Raw genomic sequence first — 25,942 nt, forward strand, 5'->3', positions numbered from 1 at the left:
TGTCTTGACGTAACAGTCATTTGAAAATTGTCTGAGTTCACGACCCTGACATTTTTGCACCAAAATCGATTTCTATATAGCTTCAAAACATTGTTTTCGAAAAAATTTCTTTTTGCGATGAAAGCTAATGCCATAAGCTCTCGTTAGATCTGAATATATCCGATGCACATCCCATAAATGTTTTGGAAGAACCCAAAGACTGGGTGAACAGATTGGGAAACTTTGACTGACTTGGGAGATGCGAATGCACTTACAAATCATTAAATCGGTCTCTTTGGATTATTCTGAAGTGAAATAATCCAACTCACCTTAAGAAGTGACCTCAGCATCTGTTAGTTACGTTCAATTTTTCTTTAACCCTCATTTTCGTGGTTTTTCACATATTTCGTCCTTGAGCGACCCATAAATCAACTCGGATCACATCGGCCCCATATACATTTTTTATCAGTGGGTCAATGGGTCATATAGGTTCGTTTTCCCCGGGGTCCGCCAACTTTCTCGAAACTTTTATTTTCCCATACGATTCTAGACCCCCCTAGCGAACAATTTCATTTCATTTCATTTATTTTCACAATAATAAAACATAACAAGTGACCTGCGTAGCTCCAGTTTGTAAACTACTTTATTGGACCAGTCTCAGGTGTCAAGCCACGAGAACATATTGGGTAGATGGTAAGATCTATTCTGTGGAGATGATCGTTAAGCTTGCAGTGGTTCGTTATAATGCAAACGAAAATTAATTTGTACCAAATATTATGCGATGACCAAAAGAAGTAATAGATTTACAAATTTCGTTTGCAAATGGTTCAAATAGATCTTGTTCTCAATGATACAATGCTTGACATCATAATATGTCAGCATTCATTTGTAAATTATTGACATATGTGGGGAAGCATCGGAGGCTTGCCGAGCAAAAGCAAAAATGAGAACGACTGGAACGATAAATTTCACGGTTCATGAACAATTTGGGGAAAATTTAACTCAGACTTATCACTTATTACCAGTGGTCCTTTGGTTTACTGATTTTGCTGATTGTTTTCTTTGCAGAATGTACAGCGAAAGAATTGTTTGTTGCCAATGAATTGTTTAGACGTGTTTAGACCGGAGGTTGATTGGGATAGTTTGTATAGCACGTGAAACTATTGTAAAAAATTTCGGTCTCCAAATATAAATAAAAAATTTTCGATTTTCAATTTTTCCTTCGCCAATTCAACTTATTGTTATGGGCAGCACATCCGGAGGATCACCAGGACCTTCAGGTACCGGCGACATGAAAGGCTTGCTGGAAAAAACACGGGAAAAATTTTTGCAATTCAACCCAACAGATAAACGTTGGCCATGTCCATTTTGTCTGCATAAAGCGAAAACATTGTTTCAGTGTTTAATTCACGTTAAAAAAGAACACCGGAATATAACAAGTTTGGACCGAAATGGAATTTTCGACAAAATAGGCAGCGATGTCTCACAATCTTCACAAAACAATTCTTCGCTGGATGATTTAACAGAATTTTTAAGACTGAATCAAGAAGAAGAGAAGAAAAATGAAAATGTCCCAGAAAATCAAAGTCAAAATCAAAAAGTTTCCTTCTGCGAACGATCACTTTCTAGTGATGAAGATGAATATTTCAGTTGTCCGTATTGCACAGAAGATCGGAGTTTTCCAACGTTAAGAGGTTTAAATGTTCATATTGGAAAGAAGCATAAGGGTAAGAAGAAAATTACGCTAGACCAACTCGAATATGAAGACATCAACATCAATGAATATGATCTCGACGATTTTGGTTTACTACTAGCATTACTGAGAAAAACTACACCAACATTAAGACGATGTCCAAAAGGAGCTCGACCGTATTTAGCTAGTACATTGACCAATGTTATTAACAATTGTGTCAGATCAAACAATGAACAGTCGTGGAATGCTTTATTGCTTTTCCCTTACACAACGTTGAGATTACCTGAAGAAACTGAAAATGTTACCAACCTTACGACCTTTGTGCGGCAAAATATTCAACTGTGGAACGAAAATAAGATTAATGTTTCACCCCGAACAGAATCCAAAACAAAAGCATTCAATACAATCAATGACAACAATGACAAATTTTTTTCGAAAAAAGTTGAGGCAAAATTATCAGATGGTGATGTCAGTGGTGCATTACGGTTAATCGTTTCCGATGATATAATTGCACCAAACAATCAAGAAACTTTGGATGCTCTCAAACAAAACACCCGATGCATCCAGAGCCGACCAATTTTCCAGAACATACAATCGACGTAGCCCAAATGATCCCAGTTGAAGAAGAAGTTTCCAGAGCAATAATGTCCTTCAGGAAAGGTTCTGCCGGGGGTTTGGATAGTTTGAGACCCCAAATTTTGAAAGATCTATTGCATGTCCAAAATGGTGACGCAGGTCAAAAATTATTGGAAGCCATAACAGCTTTATCAACTGTAATTTTGAGCGGAGAAGTTCCATCTACCATTTGTCCATATTTATATGGAGCATCATTGACTGCCTTGATGAAAAAAAACAGGAGGAATACGACCGATTGCAGTTGGAAACATATGGAGACGAATTTCGGCTAAAATTGCATGTCGAAAAGTGTCTTCAGTTCTATCAAACTTATTCCTTCCAAAGCAGTTAGGAGTTGGCATACAAAATGGTGCAGAAGCTGGCGCTCATGCGGCAAGAATTTACTACACATCACGGCATAACGGCGTCCGAGTGTTCTTGAAAATAGATGTTAAAAATGCCTTTAACGAAATCCGTAGAGATGCCTTGCTTTGGAAAGTGAGATCCAATGTGCCAGAAATATATAAATTCGTCGAACAATGCTATAGACATCCGACCAACGTTTACTACAGAGACAACGTCATTTTATCACAACGAGGAGTCCATCAAGGAGATCCACTTGGACCAGCTTTGTTTTGTCTTGTCATTCAAGATATAATTTCGTCCCTGCAAGACCTGGATTTAAATTTATGGTACTTAGATGATGGAACAATTGCTGGCTCACCCAATAATGTTTTGAAAGCCTTCAAAACAATCATACACATGTCAAAAGAAATTGGATTGGAATTGAATTATGCAAAATGTGAATTTTCAATTTTAGAATCAGAAACGGAAGAATCAAAGATTGAAATAGAACATCAATTCAAGTCAATTGCAGAGGGCATTCAAACAATGAAACCTGAAAATGAATTCTTATTGGGAAGTCCATTAACTGATGCCGCTTCAACATTATGTCTGAACAAAAAAATTCTGGACTTACAGAAGTTGACAAAGAGACTCAAGAACATAAGCATGCACAGCGCCTATTATTTGTTAAGAATGTCCATTACGACTCCACGTTTAATTTTCTTTCTACGAGGATCACCCATGTGGCGTAATGAATCGGGCTTATTACAGTACGACGAAGTCTTAAAAAATGCTATTGAAAGTATCTTCAATATTGAACTAAAGTGATAAAGCTTGGATCGAATCCTCATTACCGATAAAGAAAGGTGGAATTGGAATACGTCATGCGTCCGACATTGCTCTACCATGTTTTCTATCGTCATTGTATAATGTTTCCGCTCTGTTGGATCAACTGTTACCTGAAATTACCGACTAGTTGATATGACAAAAGTGGAATCAGAAGATCATTGGTGTGGAAAATTTGGAGAACTTCCAGAGGAATCGCTACGTATTTATCAAGGCGTGTGGGAATCTTACGAAATTAATCAGAAAATCGAAAATCTTAGACAACAGTTGAACGTTGCAGTGGACAAAGCTCGATTTTTGGCCAATTCGTCGAAAGAATCCGGCGCTTGGTTACACAGTTTACCGTCACCGCAATTAGGAACTCATTTGAATAATGATGAGTTTCGCATATCAATCGGTTTACGTCTTGGCGTTGCAATTGTTCAACCCCATAAATGTGTGTGTGGTACGAAAGTTAACAAGTACGGCAGACATGGATTATCATGCAGCAAAGCATCCGGCACACTTCCACGACATGGATCAGGAAATGATTTAATTCAACGAGCATTCCGATCAGCTGAAATTCCTTGCAAACGTGAACCTACTGGTTGCTCCCGACCAGATGGTAAGAAACCCGACGGGTTGACTCTCGTACCTTGGGAGAAGGGTAAATCACTCCTATGGGATTATACTTGTGTAGACACTTTTGCGAACTCGTATGTGAACAGAACGGCACGTGAATTAGGTTGGGCAGCGAAAAAAGCAGAAGCTGATAAATTTGATCATTAACACCGATTTGATGAGCCAATTCATATTCGTTCCGATTGCAACGGAAACCTCTGGCGTGATTGGCAAATGCGGTTTAGATTTAATTAAAAAATTGGCAGCAGAATTACGGAAAAAACACATGAAAAACGAGCGACGAACTACCTAATTCAAAGATTAGGGTTGGTTATTCAACGTGGCAATGTTGCGTCCATTTTAGGAACATTACCACATTCAAAGGATTTAAATGAAATACATTATTTGTAAACTAATTTTGTTAAAGAACGTATAAATAAAGGCCTAACTAAAATGAATGATATCGCTAGAGTTGACGCTTTCAGCTTCGTTACGCAAAAATTAAATTTTACACACCAATTTTAGTTCAAACAAGCTGGCTTAGTTTTTCTCATCATCTGCCAAATAATTTTTACCAAAAAAAAATTTGACTGGAAACAACCAAAATTTTACCAAAAAAATCTGCGTCGCAAAGTGGCAAATGTTCAGGAACAGACCAGCAAGAAAATTTATCTGCCACATGCGACGCAGATTTTTTTGGTAAAATTTTGGTTGTTTCCAGTCTAAATTTTTTTTGGTAAAAATTATTTGGCAGATGATGAGAAAAACTAAGCCAGCTTGTTTGAACTAAAATTGGGTGTAAAATTTAATGTTTGCGTAACGAAGCTGAAAGCGTCAACTCTAGCGATATCAATGAAATTGTACTTCAAAGACTGCGTCACACTTTTCTCGAAGAGATTTTTGTTGGGATTATGTTTAACATAAACATTGCAATGTAGTACGAATTCATTAACCAAAGCTTACTGTCTCATATTTACGTCGGCAAAAGATGACATGGATGTCGCATCCGTAGAAGGAGTTTTCTGTAGATCATTCATGGCATGAACTACGTTTCCTCTTATGTTCTTCTTACGTAATTTGTGATTATACGTAGGGCAGACCTTTTTTATAAATGAAACGGAAATAGAAATCCGGACTAAAGATGAATCGTCTATGTGCATGTCCATCGTCCATAAACGTTTATGGATAGATAGAGCAGATGCTAAATATCATATCTCCAAACATGCTCATCGTTCATTTATGGATGACTTCTCTGAACATTTCTATGCAGACTAATCGGACAAAAGCTTTAAAACATAATCTGAAAATCTTCAGTCTACTCATTTTCACCGTAGACAAATTAATGGAATCTGTACAATGTTATGATAAAGGTGTTCACATTACGCCCGTGCTTTATAAAATAAGCTGCAGCATTATACATAATATGCTCCTCGGCAGCATCTCAATATCAATTTTTGATTTCAAAGAATCGCACTGATTCAATGAATTCGGGTTTATATTTCTTACATAAGCTGATTGGTGTTAAATCAAATAGATATGTACACCGAGCATAACATTCTGAAAAGAGTCGATGGAGCGGATAAAAATGTATGCCGGCGACACGCAACAAGAATCTCGTTTTGAACGAATTTGACTTTAGAATTTATGAAATTTAAAATTCAATTTAGTCTTCCGAGTCGTTGCATTTATGTTGAAAATATTTTAATACTCCGAGCATGTCAACAGTATATTAGAGTTTGTTACTTCGTTTGCTCCAAATATTTTCAATAAATTGTTCATTAGCTCGAGCATAAGTATTTTATATCCAGTATTCGATCGATATAGGCCTTCTTTGTCTCTGTAGAGAACATTTCTGTCCTTAAGCGTACTTAATCGATTGAGAAGTTTTAGGATTTAGGTCTTGGAGCTTTTCGAGAGGCTTTTATCAGACATTTTTTGATATTTTCGTGAGACTAAATTGGGTTTGTGAGACTTTTTCGATTCTGTTTTTAGAATTTGTGAGATTTTTCGTTTTTCTTTAGAGTTTACCATTAGACTCTTTTTTTGATAATTTTAAGAGTAAGAAAACTCAGAAAAATCTCATAAAAACCTAGAAAAAAACATAGCTAACGCCGACCCGTACGAAACACCTATTCGTATCAAGAGCCTTCAATGTGAAACTCTTCATTTCTCTTACTTCATTTTCTTCTCTGCTGAAAAACTATTCTCCCTTTAAAATCACTTACATTATCCACTCTTTGCCTTGTTATCATATACAACTAAATTGCCGGAGGCAATATAGACAGCCCCGTACGAAGACAAATTTCATAAATTCCTATTTAAACAGCTATATACCGCTATATTTACCTATATTTCACTATAAATAAACATTTCACAGATAAATATATGCTATTATATAGCTCTATATGCCTGTATATAGCTCTATATGCCTGTATATAGCTCAATATAGCTGTATATAGGTATATATAGATGACCGTATATGGAATCCCTGAAACCCCACACACATAACAAATTATTTCCATGTTAACAGAAACTCTCTAAGTATCATTTTTCCCACTTATATCGTTTTACTAAAATCCAATATGGCCGCCGGCAGCCATTTTGTTAGGAGACCGGAAATAGTACCGACGCTTTACATTCGTTAATACCTTTCAAACAAAAAAAAATTCATGAAATTCGGTCAAAATTTACTCGAGATATTGACAAAATACTCCACGTTCACTGTACGGCCGAGTAGCCAGATAAGAGCTCACTCCAAGAGACCTAGCTCACGCTCCGGAAAACATAATTTCATAAAAAATCTCAATCCTATCTAATAAAGCTAAAACAGACGAAATATGTTCAAATGTGGCCGACCTACAAGCAAAAACTGCTTGCCGCCCTGTGCCTGTTTCACACCAAGAGGTCTAACTCACGAGTCGGTCATCCGATTTCCATAAACTTTTTTTTTGTCGATCGGTATTGTAAATACCTTTTATTTGACGTATCACTTACAAGTTTAACGTTTAAATGTCCGGAGATATCTTCGAAAAACCGTAAAGCACTTATTGGGCCACAGCTCGGGAGGGGTCGATCCAAAATCACTCATCTTCGAACTTAGCCTGTCTTTTGACATTACCAAACGGGAAAAAAAAGAATTTTCAAAATCGGATGCGTTTTACTCAAGTTATCGTGCAGACGGACAGACGGACAGACGGACATTTTTTTTTCGCGGATTTGGCATCTCTAGACAACCACAATAGGTTTATCCTTACTCAGGGAGTCCAATTCGACGTGTTACAAACGTATGCGTAAACCTATAAGACCCCAGTACTTCGTACGGGTCTAAAAAATCTCACTGAGACTTCGAAACATTGTCAGAATGTGCTGACTGGCTTCGTGCTACTTAATCCTAACTCTGGGACAGTTGCTCGCTACACATCCGGTTTTGTATCATCGTTCTACATTTATCCTCCTCACTGTTACATTTGGCCATCATTGAAGTTTTTCTTGCTTATTTTCCTACATTCGAAAATAATTCCAAGGCAAGTTACATACAGTGCATACATACGTTAAGGTCAACTATGTGCGCACATAACGCGTATGACTGTACTAAATTGTTTAGAATGTGTTTTGATTGTATATTAGAGTATGTTTGTGGATCAGCTGGTAAAATTCAGCTGTTTCTGATTCTGAACAAGCTTTACGTTTAATAATTGTAGTTACAGTCCCGGAATTATAAGAAGTTACGTTTACAATCCAATTCTCCTTAAACAATCCACATGCATTACCAGCGTTACTACAATAAATGTAGTACATTTACGTATGTATATGTATTATAACGTGTAAATAGCATGTGGAATGAATAACGTCGATTGGATTGTAATTGTTGAAGATGTAACTTATTATAATTCTTCCACTGTACACCCACAGCTGAACACTTTTTTTTTAAGCGGGACAAGTACATACAAATGTGTAACGTAGCAGTATAGACTTACAACTAAAATGCATTACTATTCAGCTGAGCAGGCCATCTTGTACATAGTGTAGCTCAATAGACAAAAATACGGGTCAACAGTAGGATAGTACTGTTCAACTACCACGAAAAATGTGCTGCTATACTGTACAAATTCTGGACAAGTACATTTGTTAGCATAGCAGTACAAAGTACATCTTACCTGCACTTAGTATTTATCTGAAATTAGACATCTATGAGTTTTTTATTTGAAACATTACCTTACACTGAAGTTTTTTCCGGTCACCCACCTAAGTATACTTAGTATACTAACCGCGATTAATGCTTAACCCGGAATTGGACTGCTAACTGCTATGACTGCTTGTAGACTTATGATTCTTATTTTGAATGTTACTCTGAGTTTTAAGTTAGACTTCCTTTGAGATATTTTTATCAGACTTCGCTGGAATTTCTATGAGACATTTCTGAAATATTTGTTTGATTTTTTCAAGATCTTTTCTGAGTTTTCTGTTGGATTTTTTTGAGATTTATTTAGTATTTGTTAGATTTTAGCGAGAACTTTTCTGAGTTTTCCCTTAGACTTTTTTATATTTCTGAGAGTTTTGCAAGTCCCTTTCTGAGTTTCCTGTTAGACTTTTTTTTTGAGATTTTTTTGAAATTTTTTTATCAGACTTCGCTGAAATTTTGATGAGACATTTCTGAAATATTTGTTAGATTTTTGCTAGAACTTAGACTACTCTGCCAAAGACTCCGAAGCCATCCGAAAAGTTTCGAGCAAATACCGCTAACCTGATCCGTAAATGTCAACGGATTGTCCATCGTCAGGCTGAGATTTTGCACTTTCTTGGAGTGCGTTGGTCGCACACGTATAACCAATGACATAATAGTGGGATAGACAGGAATTACGTAGACGAAATCGTGAAGCAAAAGTAAACTTTGTGTAATATACATTTGAGACACACATACTTACACATTCCACTTAATTTTGACAATTTGGTGAAACTGTTGCAGACTTTTCGAAATTAACTTGAACCACTTTAAACAAAAATTCTTTTATTAGCTGCAACTATCAATTTCGCACAAACTGGTCACTACCTCATTACACAATTTTCCAACACATTTTTTAATTTTTAAAAAGAAATGTCCCAAACATTTAATACTGACGATGCTGACACTTTTATTATGCGTGACTACTGAACGTGAAATAAATTCAGCCAACTGATTGAATTCTCCGATCGTCAAGATTTCTACTAAAAAATTATTCGATCGAAAAGGAGAAAATCACAAAACTAGTTCAATTTTGGGGACAGTGAGAGATTGTTTACATGAACTATAAATTTCAGTTCGATAAATATTTAATTTTAGAAGAAAGAAATGCTTTAAACCAATTTCGAAGAAAGAGTGAAAATGCAAATTTCCTTCGCGCCCACATTTCAAAATATGTACGAAAATACGTAAGTACCATAAATTTAAGGTACTCACACACACTACTGAATATTTCGTATTTGCTTTTGCTTCAGCGCTTGAACAAAATATTTACATAGAAGGCCTGTCTATCCCACTATTATGTCATTGCGTATAACGACTAGTTTACTGCGACAAAAACCGCAAAACCATTTATTCATGATACGAAAACAGTCGAAATCACGCGCCGAAAGTAATCGGAAACCATAGTTTTTTAGTTCTCTCTGAGCAGACCTGGTAAACAGGTCTAGGGATATAAATGATGTTTTACTCGCATGCGACCTGTTTTGAATTGATGTATATGAAGGCGGAGCTAACTCTCTCACTTTCGTTTGCTCTTTTTGTTTTTTCTGTCAAAAGTGTGTTCATCATATGGAGAGAACACACTCAATCACAGTATGTGTGTGTATTTTTGCATACTCTACTTCTTCTCGACGAAATATACATACACACACGTATACTGTAATTTCGTGGTTTCTCTCCTTATGATGAAAATAACTATTTCGATAATAAGACTGTCAAATTTGTGGGTCTACAAATGATGTGGAATCTCTAGGTGTAATTAGGAAATGCTTGAATTCTGTAAATGTCGCGGACAAGATTACGAAAGCCTAAAATGACGACGCTCTCAGCTGTTAGGGTGTGCACCAAGGAAGAAAATACAAATTTATATACTGACTGAGGCATTTATTTTACATATATAATATTCATTATTCAATATATAATAATATAGTTTTTTATGTATTTTTAATATACTTTTTTAATTTTGAGTTGGTTTTTTTTAGTTTTATAATAACACATGTACATTTTTTGTCTTTTCAATATTTTTTTTTATTCTTTTTTTCATTTTTAATTGTTATTTATTTTAGGGTTTTTTTTTCATAATAATCCATAATATATTTTAATCACACAAACGAGTTTAATTAAATATATTATAATTGGTTTTTTTCATAGGTTTTGAGTAGGTTTTTTTTTTTTAATAGAAAAGATTACAGTTATAGTTTTGTTGTGTATTTTTTTGGTTGCATTTAACATTGCATTCAATGAAATTGTGGTTGTCGGTCTTGTAGAAAGAAATCAAAAATGTGCTTAACTTTAAGTTGGTTTTATTTTCTTCTTCATCATTTTTGTTTAAATTGTAAAAATTAGTTTATTGATTGTTTAAAGTAATTTTTCTCTCTTTTTTTTTGTTCAAAATTGTTTTTAACTCACATTTTCAATAAATTTCATTTCAAAATTTTAACTTTTTTGCTTTAAAATTTTACTTCACATCGGTTTCTTTCGAAGAAATAACGTGAATTCATTCTTCTTTCCCTATATTTTTCATCTTTTTTTATTCTCTATTTCGGAGAACGTCAATCATTTTCTTCTTGTCTTGGCTCTTTCTACTCCTTTTTCGGTGTTACTTTTTTTTCGTTTATCATATTCATGATAACGGGTCTCTTTTTTATCCATATATGATGTTCACAATGGAAGAAATTCGTTAAAAATAAATAAATTTTCAATCTTAAAGATCGCAAAATATTTTTTTTTTATTTAACTTTGCATGCTTGATTGAGTATATATAAAACACATCAAAAAATTTTAGTTTTAAAATAGCTGTGCATGCAAAGGTGAGTTCTTTTTTTGGTTGTTTTTTTAATTTAATTTTATAACCAACAAACGACAAAACAAATCTTCTTTAAAACAACAAAAGAAATAGAATGTCAGAGAGTGTTTCATGGTTTTATTTTTACTTCTTTTTTTAATGGAAATGCATTTCTACTGTTTTACAAACTTCATTTTCTTGTCCTTTTTTCTATTTATTTTTATTTCTTAACTTTTTTTCATCTGTGTTGTGAAATATTTATGTACATTTATTAATTTAAAAATAATTTTCAATAATTTTTTAATATTTATTTACAATTTTTGGGTTGTTTTTTTCATTATTTTTCTTACTTTTTTTCTTTTAAATATTTATATAATCTACCTATGTTACAAGAAAGTAAAAAATATAAAAAATATAGTTTTTCGTGCATTTTTTTTTGTATTTTATGTTGGAATTATAGGATTTTGTCTTTCTTTTACGGATGATCTGTTTTGTAATTTGTTGGATTTACTTATCATTTCATTTTAAGTGGAGCTCATTTTGTTCCGGTATTCTAAAGAAAAAGAAATCCATTCAACAGAATCAACATTTTCATGTTCATTTCTAATGTCCAATGAAATGTCATTGCTGTGAGTTCATGATGGATGGTTTTATTTGTTCATCCATCTGACACGATTTTATGAAATTTCTTTTTCTTAAAGAAATTTATCTACAAATCTCAATTAAAAATGAGCTCAAACTGATTTTATGCAGACATAATCTACCACATTTAACTTTACGTATTAACTATGGTAATTGTCCACTTTCTCTTTTTGCCTGTGAGACTTTAGTTTCATAAAATTTAAATTGGAAGAATGGAAACGGAAAGTCTACTTTTCTTTACCTTCAATCTGGAGGCGAATAATTTGCCATTTCCATGTCTTCATCTTCTTAAAACCGGCATAATTGACAATCACAATTTTTTTCTTCGTTAAATTAAAATTAAAAATTTATTTTCAAAACTTAAAAAAAAAATTCTGAGTAAATTTATGCGGTGTGCAACATTACCGGAGGGCGATTAGAGAATATTGCAATTTATATTTTCAGTCATTTTGGTTGAATCATAACTTTTGTTCTGTGATTTTTTTATGACCATTAAAAATTCATATTTTGTTCCCTTCCACAACAAATCTATTTTTTTCCTGGTTTTCATAATTTCATAATGTTTTTACAACAGAAAAACGCGCAACCGAATACTATAATAATCTTCCTCATTTTATATTCCGCTGTGAATATGAAAATTCTGCATTTTTATTGTTTTTCATTTTTATTATTTTTCCCTTTTGTTCGTTTCTAATCTAACATCAACGAAACATTCCGTAATTATCGCCATTCCAACGACCATAAAATCGGATACTCATTTGGTCTTTAAAATGAAAAATTATTTTCCTCGTTTTTCACTCTCCTGCTCTCGCTGTGTTTTGTACGAGAATCTGGGAGCAATAGGAAATTCAAAGGGCTGGAAAATATATTGTGGAAAAACGAGAACTTTTTCATAATATGACCTGAACGAGAATGTCTGATGGCTGTTACAGAACAAATAAATGCTACCTGATGCTTTCACCGTGTGAAAGTCATTTGCGGCTTTTCGCTTAATTGTTGTTGTACAGGCCAGTTCCAATTTTCTTTATCTGTAGCTAAGCTTTCTCAGGACATTGTTTATGATAAATTGGTTTTTGAAAAAGAATAAAGAAAACTGAATGAAGTAGGAACTACAAACTGAGGGTGATTGTAGGACGAACGTATTTCAATTTATTGAATAACCTATGGGACAGCCTAATATTCGTTTTGGTGCACACGTTATGAAAGCATGCCTTTCCTAGAATTAAATCGACGGAAAGAAAATTGTCTTTTATTAATTCAACATCGAGATATAGTCGAAAATAATTGGTTCCAGTTCAACATTAGCTTCATTTAATATTGATCGTATCCTACTTATGGAATTAAATATTGAAAGAAACCCAGTGAGTGAAATGTTGCACGATTTAACGTCATCACCAATTTAAAGCAACAAATGAAGCATCTTGATAACGTATATTGCATCATTCATTAAATTTAAATGAATCCGACACAAATTTCAAATCTTTGCTGACCTTTAAAACTAACTATAACCGAACGGAGAACAGTGAAGGGAATATAAATCCATCAAAAACAGCAGTTTGTGTGGAGAAAAACTAATTAACCAAGACGGTTCTGTAGACGTATATGGCATGCAATGCTTCCGAAAAGGAAAGATATAACATTTTGTAAGCTGATAAGCCTCACTGAACAGCTTATCGCCGAATGAATAACTAATGGAATTCGATTGCTTCAAAGCCTAGTAAATGTTCGTTAAGAGAAAGAGAGTGAGAGAGAGAAATATCAAACACTTAAATTTTCTTTTGAGCTATAGAAATGGATGGGAACATTTCATTGCTTTCGTACAGTGAAAACCGTTTCTCAATCAATTCCATTCACTAATGTTACGATATTTCGTTCAACTGGTTATGAACGTTTCTATTTGGAGGAAGGAAATACGTTCGTTTGTGGTTTTCCCATTCAGAAAGTATAGACTTTGATGCTGTGGCTTCAATAGAACTATACAGGAACTGAACTATTGAAATTTAAAACCAATCAACCAATCAAAATGTCCTATTTAAATCATCAAAATTATCAAGGTTTCACAGGTTTTCTTCAAAATAGGCTCTGGTTCTGATACCATTCGTATAAAAGTTAACTAACTAATGCAGCTAGAAAATGGAATTTGCAATGGATTAATCTCTATTCAATTATTACGTTTGAACAACATATTCATTTTCGTCCATCAAAAAAAAACAAAAACAAAAAATTCGTGGAAAAGAATAGATTTCATTTTTGGGCTTAATTTGCAGTTTATCAATTAAATTGCTTTTATGCTCAAGCCAAATATTCCACACCATTTCCAATATACATTTTGCATTAACAATTAACGATCACAAGTTGATCGCCCATTGGAATGCTTTCATTTTTGGTATATCGTGTCAGATGCGGAATATTTAGTGGTTATGCCATGTTATTTTGCGCATAACATGTTAAGGTGTTCTAATAAATTGAAATAAAAACTTTTTTTTTTCTTCAAATAGTTTGGTGCCATGCATGGTGCAAATGTTCGGTGCAAAAATTGGTGAATCACAACACATAAATTAGGTGCGTTTGAATCATTTTTTTTTCATTCATTTATAAATTTAAACTTTTTTTTCTTTTAAGTTTTTATTTTTGGGTCTTCAATGTATAGCATCGATCATTTCTATTCTGTTCTGAAAATGAGGGATGATGAAATTATTATTTTTTTTTAAATGTAAAACGAAATGGGTAAGGGACACCGATTCTTTATAAAATGGTCTCCTGCTGGACCATTTCCAATTTGCTTAGATCGAAAATTTTTAAGTAATTTGTGAGCATGCGGCCGACTTGAGAGTTAAGTTCTTATTGATAGGCTCTCACCAAAGTCCTAATTTGAAGAACGTGTAAACAAAAGCGGTTGATCATCTGTTATCGACAGGAATGACTTGAATAAAGGATGATCTTTGGATAACATGGTCTTATATAGTGAAATGTATAGATTCAAACGAATGAAGTAATAGATTTTTGGTCAGAAACTACACGTTGAGCGAACAGATTTATTCGTTCTGTGGTGCCGTTTCTAGAATGTTATCCATCATTTTACTTCACTTTTGAAATTGAAATTGAAATTCAAGAGGCGCACTCACAATTTACAATTTACAAACAACAAAAAAAAGTCAACATCGATTCGGTTATGATTTTAATGGATATAAAAATGATGTGCCTAATTTTCTAGACCCATAGGTACATGTGACTAATTATTCCTATTACTAGCAATATTTCTTTTTATAATTTAAATTTAATTTATTAAATTTCTTCCATTCATAAATATTGTTTGAACGAAATTTCAATAACTGAAACACAACGCGGAATTTTTCCATAGAAATAATAATGTTTTGTAATTGAATGAAATGAATGAAAATTTATTCGTGTTTTTTTGTTTTACAGTAAATGTTCTTTTTTTTATGTAGAAATCAGGCACTTTTTTCAATAATTTCAGAAGAATAACTTCCTATTTTCATACTCATTCCAAAATATATTTTAGGCAAAATGTAAGTTTTTGTTTTGTTTCTCTTGTATGCAGATAGGCCCTAATGTGTTTTTTTTTTTGTTAAAATTCATAATTTATTTGACGAAATTTTATCATTTTTTACTTTTGCTTATAATGTCAAGAATTTAAACGAAAAAATGAAAAAAAATCTGAATGAGCCTTTCACAAACAAAATAAAATTTCAATTAAGTTAATTACAACCGAGTTAAATCGAAAATGTTTTTTTTTTCTTTTCTTCTAAAGCTTCATTTAGAATCGAAACGTGAAGTACATTGTCTGCAATTTAGACCAACCTTGTATATTTTTGCCATTCTGTTGCCTTCTAGTTACAGAATGTTGTAAAATATTACATCTTCTTCTTTACCGTCTTAGCTCTCCATTTAGGATTTCAAAATCAGGTGTTAGCCCTTGTGACATCAATAGAATTTTTCAACATTCGAACCATAATTCGTCAATTCTGTTTCAATCGAAGATGCTGTATTCGAAATTATCTGAGAGTAGTGTCCCAAGGGGCAGATAAACATTAATAAACAAGTCTTTGTTGAGGAAGCCCTATAATTCCAAAAAAATTTAAAATCCAGAAAATTTTAAGAAAATCTTTGAAAATCAAAGAAAATCTTTGCAAATCAAAGAAAATCCTTGAAAATCTAAGTATTCCAGACCTTTGTGTCAGAAAAATGGCTCAATCATGTATGATAACTGAAAGCTCGAAAAACGTAAAGCGAGCTGGTTGAGACAAGGGACAAAGGACCTGACTAAAGAAAATTTCCTTTAAAGTGGTTATTTTTACTTGAAAATCCGTTGAAATTAACAAAACAAAATCCTTTAAATACTTGAAAATCAAATGAAAATCCTTTGAGAATTTTCTTTTAGAAAATCTTTTTGTACTCAAACTAAACGATTATCCGTTCCTCGAAGTGTCACAAAGCTATTATGTGATCCGCGGAAGGTTTGCAGCGTTTTTTTTCGTGTAGGATATGGAAATTGATAAATGAAATTTCTAGAATTTCCCAGAAATTTCGAAATCCCCACGAATTTTAGTCCTCGAAAGAAGCTCTGAGTCACCATGTTAATATTTTACATTCCTTACAGCGCGTGTGGAAATTTTGTTTTCTTGCCGGTATCCGAGTCAAATTTCCCTGTATCTAAAATCGTAAATTTGATTTTTCGTCACATATTTTTCCCGATTTTTTTGATTTCCCGGTATCTAAAGAATTTTTCTGAAAACTTCCTGGTATCCAAGATACCACGGATAGCGTGAATTTCCATACGCGCCTTACATTGAGTCCTGCTAAACATTGAAGTGAACATTTTCGATTTAAGTCGGCTGAATGAAAATGTGGAAGTCGCTTTAATAATTAAAATGAAGGAAAAACATACAGAAAAATTCCGGAAGAATATTTTTTTCTCTTTAAATTCACATTCTAATAAATAATATGACAATATATCACAAATTGCTGTGCAGTAAAGATGTCTTTTTTTCTTCTTCTTCTTCTTCGGGTATAAGTGTATTTTTGTATTGTGTAACAAAGCACAAAAATTAGAGGCTTACAGTGGTACCGAAAGAAAATATGTATTCCAAACCGATAACAAAATTGTATATCTAAAATGGGAAGATGTAATTTATATTCCACAACGAATCGGAAAATCTTCTTCTACTTCCTCCTCCTCCTTTTCCTCATTTTTTTTTTTACACATTCCAAGAAAATGTTAGTTAGATGTGCCCATATTTATGCGGTAGGTAGAGGCTATATGTGCTATACAATAACACACATTCAGTTCATAAGAAATCAAATATTGTATCGTAAAATGCTCTATATACATTCACTGCTGTAGCTTTTCGATATTACAATAAAAATAATGTTTAATTCATCGTATATTGATAATACAAAACAGACTTTCGCCCGTCTTCAGTTTTCTGAATAAAATATTGTGCGGTTGATATTGTTGAGTTGATAAAAGTCTTTGGTAGACGAAGGATACGAGAGAGGAGAAATAAACAACAACCACACCGAAGAGTTGTGAGTTGTGAACCTCCCATAAAAATCAATGTGGTGCAAAATATGTTTTATTAATATTGAAATATTGAAATGTATGAATCGGTTTCTCTGGGGTTTTTTTTGGTCGTGCTTTAAGAAATCATCGACTGAACACCACACTGTAATGATCGGGGGTACTGGGGTGAGAAGAGTGAATAGCTTTCACATTATAATAAACACTCATTTCAATTTCATAACATTCGTCCATTCCTCCCAATAAAACGAAATCTCTTCCTCATTTCGCGCTTTTACATCCGCCCATACGAGAGACGATTTAATGCAACATTCATACATGTTGACTTCTCTTTTTTTTTTTTTTTAACAAACGAACGACCGGCTATTTATTGTGCTGGTCGCGTGGGTTTGTTTAGAAAAAAACAAATTTTGCGACAGAAATTTTTGTTGCCAAAATGAAAATTATTGTTCTGAAAAATGAATTTGCAATTCAGTGATTCCAGTCGACTTTCATGGGAAAAAAAAACTTTTCACAAAAAATTCTAAAGTTGCTACAAATCAAAACCAACGCGAAAGTTCCGCTTTTCTTTGTGTCAATATTTGTAATGTCAGCTCTTTTATAAGCGTAGGCTTTAGCCTAATGTAAAATTCGCAAATTTATGGAACTGTTCATAGAACTGGAAAATTACTTGGATGTGATTGGAATGGCCTATGTATTTTGTTGTGGAGACTGTTAGAGATCTTTCCGATTATTTTTCGTGGAACATAATAGCGAATGTTAGCGCCATAACGAGGAATTTAAGAAATACTTCGCTTCAAAGTGGAACATTTAACTTTGCAATTCCAAAAATTTTGGAAAATGTTTTGCGACCCTTCAAATCAACTCGTACCTAGCACGAGAATATTATACTCACTATAGGTTTGAAAATGAAACGATTGTAAGCTTATTTCTATCGTAACTTATTATTCTGAGTTCACATCAGGGACTATTGTTGGAAAAACATTTTCCTTTATTTTCTCAAGTTTTCCAATGTTTTCCAAAAACTGTTCGATTTTTTCCCAAATTTGATTTCGGGAAATCTTTGAGGAAAAATTGAAAATTTTTGGAAAATTTTCGGAAAATAAGAGAAACAAATTTTTCTTTTTGTAAAGTAGTCACTCAAATTCTATCGAAAAGCTTTAGCAAGTTCTTCCGACAACAGTAACAAAACGCAACAGTTAATTGGTAGAATAACAACAAGCTGTAGAAAGGACAAGCACATAAATGAACGAAACGAAAAACTTGAATTTTGTGTTAAATTGTGTTAAATGTGCAATGTTAAACATTTCTGTGTTCAAAATTTTGCGTTCAAATTGTTAGTTTTTGTTTAAATTTAATTTTTTTTTATCTTTAAATTTATGTTGGTTTTTAATGCATATCAAATATACATCACAAAAATTCTGAGATATTAATACTAAGGTGCTGTAAATAAGTGCAATTCGGTGCAATTGTTAAGTGCAAAATTGGTGCGTTGTAATACAATTATAATTTTTTTTTAATTTTTAATTTTTTCTTTTGTTTTAAATGTTCATCAACATCTTCATTTTTTTACTTGTTTGTTTTGCATAATAGTGCATTGCTTTTAAAACTTTTTTTTTTTTAATTTTTGTTTCACTTTTTTCAGTTTTTTAATTTTTAATAATTCAACTTCTCTTCTTAATCTTTTTACCAGAGACGAAAATATTTTTTTTTCTTTTCCAACTATAATTTCAAAATAACAGTAGCAAACTCGGTAATTTCTTTGTGCACAACAGAAATCCATTTCTTCAAAATGAAAATGTTTAAATTCTCAATCAAAAAATTTGCCACGATCATTTTGAATTTTTTTTTGTTTTAAATTAATTTTAAAAATTATTTTAAGCAATAACAGTGGAAGGAATCAGATGGTCGTATATAGTAGTGGGGGATTTGGTCGTAATTATATTTTGGTTTTTTAGAGAGGGGATTTAGTCAGTTTTGGATGGGGTTTTTGTGTTTTTTTTCTTCTTTCTTCACAATGGACATTTAAGGACGTGCAACAAGTTGAAATAACATTAAGAAAGCTTATCAAATTTACCCTATAGAATGCATCAACCGAAAATAAAATATGACTTGAATAACTTATTCATTACACACGCCTACGAATTTCTTCGTTCTTTTTTTTATGTCACATTATCATCATCGCTCCGACAATTCATTTTCCTTACTTTAACATATCGATTAAACTGTTTGACTGAACCATAAATATCGATGAAGAACATTAGAGACTAAGTCTGTCTCACGAAATATTATATATTTGGAGCATCAACAGGTTATAATAAGCCCATCACGACAAAAAAAAAGAAATTATACGCCAGACGTGTAATGCCATCTACGTATACATGTACGTGTAGACACGTTCGCTACTAACACATGAGTCATCACAATTTTCATCCTTTATTTCTGTTTTTCATTCGACATAATCATGACCTGGTTCAAACCGAATACAACAATAGGTCCTTGAATGTCACGCAATGGTAATTTTGTTTTTAAGTAAGTTTACGTTGACTTTAAATACAGAAATAAAATAAAATAAAAAAAAGCCTCTTGCTCTTGCTAAATATAAACATTTTTTTTTTTCGTTCTCGGTGCAAAGCGTATTTTCTGGTATTTTTAAAACGACCGTTTTCGTGCTCGTTTGCATAATAAAATATGCCGACAAAACGGATGCGGGGAAAATCAATGACGAAAAATGGGAAAGGGGTGCAAATGTTGTAGACATTTTCTATTGAAGCGAAAATGAGAACCTCTCAATCGACTAACAAGCTCACAAATTAGTAACTCGTTAACTATACGAAAAGTTTTTTTTTTCTTTTGACAACCAATAAAAAAATGATTTCTTCTTCACCTATAAGTTGGAAGAAGTTTTACTTCTAAATGTAAGTACTACAAAAAGGCGATAATTAGTTTGAGCAAAATCATTCAACTTTCTAGACGACTCTCGATACTCCCACAGAAAGACCCAGAGGTCCAGAGAGGCGAATATTTGTAAATTTCATTGATAAAGGATTTTCGGAAAGAAAATCCTCACCGGATTTCCTTCAGTGATTTCCTATGTTTTTGTAGGATTTCCTTCTAAGTCTTCAGAATATTTTTCTGAGGATTTTCTTTGATTTTGAGGTTTTTCTAATATTTAGTTTTCAAAAATGTTCAAAGGATTTTTTTATTGCTGGAGAGAGTATTTTCTATTTTATCCTCCCATCGCGATCCACATTCACTGTTTGTGATAAATGACGAACTTAATGATACGACTATTTATCTGTTATCGATAACGACGACAAAAATATTGACAAGCTCTGGGCAATATCTGGGTTTAGACAGTAAAAAGCACGTTAAAAAAGTTGAAGTACAAGATTTGAAATAAAATAAAAAAACAGTTTGATCGATGAAAGGAATAGACCAGATAATAATACTCATCATATGCTTGCCGTCTGTGACAGGTTAATTTCGAGTTGAGCTTGAACTCACATCAAATTATCGAGTCTTACTTTTATTACCCTTACCATTCTGTAAACGGCAAGCGTACTTGATATAATCATTTAAATCTATTACTTCTTTTGTTTGAATTATCTTCGAATGTTTGATACAAATTCTTTTACTTCATTTGTTTCAGCACAGATTTTACCATAAAAGAGAACATGAACGAGAAGTGTTCATTACTGTCACAGTTATCGATAACTGATGGAAAGTCGTTTCTTACCGAAGTTTTTAACAACCATTTTTTTAAATGAAAGAAAAGGCAAACGCCTCACCCTCAAAACGCTCACATTTTATCCGCAAATAACCAGCAACATTGCCAAATGTCGAAAGTTTATAACCAAGACTTAACTCAGACATAAATAGGATTGAAATCAAATCTTAGCCAAACTCTGAACAATATTGTGAATTTGATTGGGTACATTCGTACAATGTCGAACACTGACGGTTATACCTAAAATAGCTTGCAACTTATTACAGTTCGGTTAGATATTCGGTCTCTGTGACATATTTGAATGATTCAGTGGCCATAAAATATTCACGACTTTTAGTCATTCAATGGCCCCTCCATACATAAAATGTTACCGGTGCGGCATACAGTATAAGTTATCAGATTCCATGTCTAGATGGATAAAATATTTTAATTGTCCGTACTACCACCACATACACAACGAAAATTAAATTGCCATCGTTGAATATTATCAATAATTTATCATTGTCAAAAATGCGTCAATTTGTTCGGATAATAATTTTCTAAAAATATCCTGGGGGACGAAAATAAAAAGACAAAAATGTAAAAGTAAACTATTTGATTCGATGTAATTAATCACCAAACTGGGCAAATGACTAACTCGATATATCTCGATTGGATTGACATTTACCCAGGTACTCGATGTCGATACAATAGATACTTAAATGCGGTGAATTAAAAAACCATCCTCAAAAGCTCATAAAACTCAAGTATATAAAATTCACAAAAAAGACAAACGTATAATCGGAAATAATCGTGAATTGATCGATATGTAATTACATTAATGACTTTTCCATGTCCATAAAACTGAACAACTTTTGTGGTTCGTTTTTGTGTTGCCATTCAACAATCAGTCGTACGTTACAGGTAACGTCCAATAAACCATTTCTCTCTGACTCCCTCTCACTCAAATTGGTAGGGCGAAGAGTCGATTAAAAATTAATTTTCCGATAATTTCCTTCGAACAGAGGGACGCCGCGACAAAATGGAAATATTTTCGCTTGCAATCCGCCAAGAAGAAGTGGAAGTATGGAAGAGGAATCCCTATGCTCCGTTTAATTGACATCGATACCCAATTATTTAGAATATATAACGGGGCGAAAGGTTACCAAGTAAAATAGGATCTCTCAAATCGACCATTTCACAGTTTATGGTTGAAATATATTTTATGTTTGTCATGAATAAAAAATGACATTGCAGGATATAATATACTTTAAACGAACACAACGTGATAGTGGATACGAATAGATGATTACATCGGTTATAATAGATTATTGAATAACCAATTCCTCAAAATTAAATTGAATGTCGAACGGAGTATAATTGAAAATTTATTTTTACATTTATTTAGTTGAGCAATCGGTTATCTATATCGGTTACCATACATTTTAATGTTATATGTCGTCACGATCTAAAGCCGTCGATAAAACACGGTGCGTCGCAATCAGCCACAAACGGCAAAAAAAAAGTAAATTTACTTCTTGTAGCAAACCAATTATGATCTGTGTTGAACCACACAGAACGTCTCCGGAAAATCAAGTCCGACAAAATCAAGAGAAACCGACATTAACCTAACCACCATTCTGGTTTTGTGCTCAATTATGGTCTCCAAGGTATATGATTGAATGGGGGTACAACACAAGCAAATTGAGTAAAACAATTTTCAGAAAATAACTTTTTCTGATTGTTGCAACAGACAAACGACATTTAAGTTTCAACTGGTTTTTCGTTTGTCGTTTGAAACGATATTTCCCCAGACGGATATAATGTACAGTACCGTATGAAATAGGTGAAATGGAAATGTAAATTGATTTTGTACTTTTCGGTAACATCGTAATATTGGATCTGTAGCTCTTTATTGCAATTGAGTCGTCTCTGGAGAGTTGAGCATTTGTGTGTAAAGTGTAAACGAAACTTTGTATTTCCGTTCTATTATTTAAAAAGATAAAAAAAAACGAAACTCGGGTGTTCATGAGGGTTTTGTAATGTACTGGCTGTAGTGTCTTTCATCAAGGATGCAAAACAAATTGCAACAGAGAAGTTTAAGTCAATAATTTTCGTAGATTAAACTGTTGAATATTAGGAATAACCTGCTTAGCTTTGCCAGTTTCCTGATAATATTAAAGAATTTTCGTAGCACACACGGTAGCAGGTAAAACACTGTCTCGCTTTATGCATCGGAGAGCTTTTGTAAGCTTTGTGCTTTTTTGGATTCTATGAAAAGTGGAATACAAAAGAAGCTTAAAGCTCTCGAAAGCTCTTTTAGACACAAATAAGATTCGTTTTGTTGAAATGGTTCATAATCTGATGTAATTTGCTGTAATTATCATCTACGCGAGGCTTCGCAATTTAAAAGTTTTTATAATTCCTTGGACACAGTTATTCTGACTGAAAGAACTATACAAACTTCCTATTCATCCAAATAAATATTTCGAAACAAGGATGTAATCTACTGCATCTTGCCGACCTCAGGAAGAATGGTAGCCTATGTCAAATTGGTCATTCTGATGGAAATAGGTAAACTTTTTGATTGTCGAAATTAGTGGATTGTCTCTCGGAAAAATCGAAAATTGGAAATTCTAACAAAACGTTCTTTTTATGACGAAATAATGTGTTCCTTAATTGACATGAATTTGCTTTCGGTTGTTGTCGGTTATGATCCCTTTTCTATTTCGTTTTCTTCAAAAACATTCCTTTCTAATCAAACATCACATCAAAAACTCCGTATATAAATATTCCTATAAAAACTAGTTCAAAGATGCCTTATATACACATCACATACACACATTGTTCTACATTTAAATTTATTCAGATGTGTAACGATGCCAAAAAATCTGCGCCATTATAATTTCACATCGAAAAATCTTTGTGTTTATATGCTCCTAAAAGAAGGATGTTGTTAACATATCGTAGTTGAAAATATTACTTATTTGAAGTGAACATTTTTTGGTTTCGGTTTTGTGGGATGGGACACGAATAGATATTATAGCAATGTATTCGCAGATATTTGTTTTATGAAACATTGAATGAATGTTCCGAGCACACAAAAAGAAAACCTTTTTTTTTAACTGGATTTGGTTTGGATTTTTTTTTCCGCTTCGGAAAAACTTATGTGTGGCAAATGGAAAAAAAAGAAATAAGTTTTTTCTTGGTTCGGTTCGAAGGAAGATGTTTCTGTTTCGTTTTTCTCTTCCCACACACATTAAATAAATTCCGAATGGAAAAAAACAACGGTTCTATGGTAACTATTACATCCACTTATATAATGTGGATATACCAAAATGGATGTTTTCCATATTTTTCTTGCAAATATTTTCTCACAAAAATTATATATGCAGAGTAGAATGTCACAGAGCAACAAATCGTGAAATATTTTTGCTGACAATAATACACAAAATAACCGAGAAATTTGAAATTATAATGGGACCGAAAATGTCGAGTACACATTTCTGGGCCAACGCTGTAATCCCAACTTGAATTCAAAAGCCGAATACAATTTTCTTAAAAGGGTTAAGGGAATGGACATCAACAATTTTTCTTTCTTTTTTTTCGTTCAATAACACGGTTGCCTTGTTCATTTGTGGTAAATTTAATAATCACGAGTTCAAACTATGAATCTGTTACTTCGTTTGATAAAAGTATTTCCGATAGATGTGAAAAGTTGTGTAGTTGGGATCAAAAGTCAGTCTATTCCATCTGTCAAAGGGACGTTTTAAACGTCAAACGAAAATTTTTTAGCCAAATAATTACAAAATCGTTTATTTTTCTATAAGTCTCTTTCACTGATAGAATTGAAGAAAAATAGGCGACATCTGAACTATTTGGCAGGAAAATTTTGATTTGACGTTTAAAACGTCACTTTGACAGATGTAATAGACCAACTTTTGATCCCAACTATCACGATAATCTCTTACTTCAAAGGTTCAAACATACATTTTGCTCTATATAACGACCGAATGAGTCAGAGCTCATTGCTTACTTTTATGATCACTTCCGATGACAGATGATTCGGTATAAGTTGGTAGTTATAGTGTTTTGCTTTGCAATCTAAAACCAAAAATTTGACTTTTTTGAAATGGAATGACATCTCTTAAACAAAATGCCGTTGGCTCCGAGAACCTCGAGAACATACAAGGAAAATATTTAATATTTTTCGTCGATGTCAGAGTTAAATCTCCCGGCATAATGTGAAGAGATATGTTCGATACATCAAAAACCGAAAACTTCTTCTTTGGCTAGAAAGGCTACCATGTAATACAGATGGTTTGAGTTCATTGTCGATAACCGCCCGCTTAAAATAATGATTATTTTAAAAACAGAAAATTGTATTCCGTTCTGATTTGGAACACATTTCGAATTCAGCCTCCATTAGGATTAAATCGTTTCCGATGGCATCGTTGAAACGAATAATTTATTTACAAAATCATTTTTTGTTTTGTAAATTTAATTATTTCTTTTTTGTTCATTTAAATTTTGTTTTTAAATCGAAGGGTATTATGCTGAATCCATTAATTATACATAAGGTAAACGTTAATTAGTGAAATATATTTTATTTCTGCAAATATCTCTCTTAATTATGTCCTACAGTTTATTTATGCAAACATATATATCTTATAGGTGCTGGTTAAAGTTTAAATACACCCTACAGTTCTAGTAATTAATTTATTTATTTTTGCTCTGAAAAACTCGTCTATTTATTCAAAAAAATTTAAATTTAGTTAATATCCATCGATTATTACGTTTAAAATACGACTAACTTCTAAATATATTTTCCTTTAAATTTACTTGCAGTTTTTTGTGATATTTGATTTCGATCGGAGTTCTAGCGCTAAATAACATTCACCGAACCGTTTCCAAAAGCTGAACGGAAAGCAAACTACTACTTCAAATGATAAAGTGTCAATGAA

General features: G+C 32.9%; 1 long non-coding RNA gene across 1 annotated transcript; it reads right to left on the bottom strand.

The window, feature by feature from the left end:
• Positions 1 to 1,972: 1,972 nt before the first annotated feature.
• Positions 1,973 to 20,652, bottom strand: LOC119072626. The gene is made up of 4 exons (XR_005086891.1): positions 20,640 to 20,652; positions 18,135 to 18,140; positions 7,875 to 7,976; positions 1,973 to 1,989 (listed from the first exon to the last, which is right to left on the bottom strand). It is a non-coding gene; the product is annotated as an uncharacterized LOC119072626 (long non-coding RNA).
• Positions 20,653 to 25,942: the final 5,290 nt, after the last annotated feature.

The sequence above is a fragment of the Bradysia coprophila genome, assembly GCF_014529535.1.
Source record: "Bradysia coprophila strain Holo2 chromosome IV unlocalized genomic scaffold, BU_Bcop_v1 contig_84, whole genome shotgun sequence".
NCBI classification, from domain to species: domain Eukaryota; kingdom Metazoa; phylum Arthropoda; class Insecta; order Diptera; family Sciaridae; genus Bradysia; species Bradysia coprophila.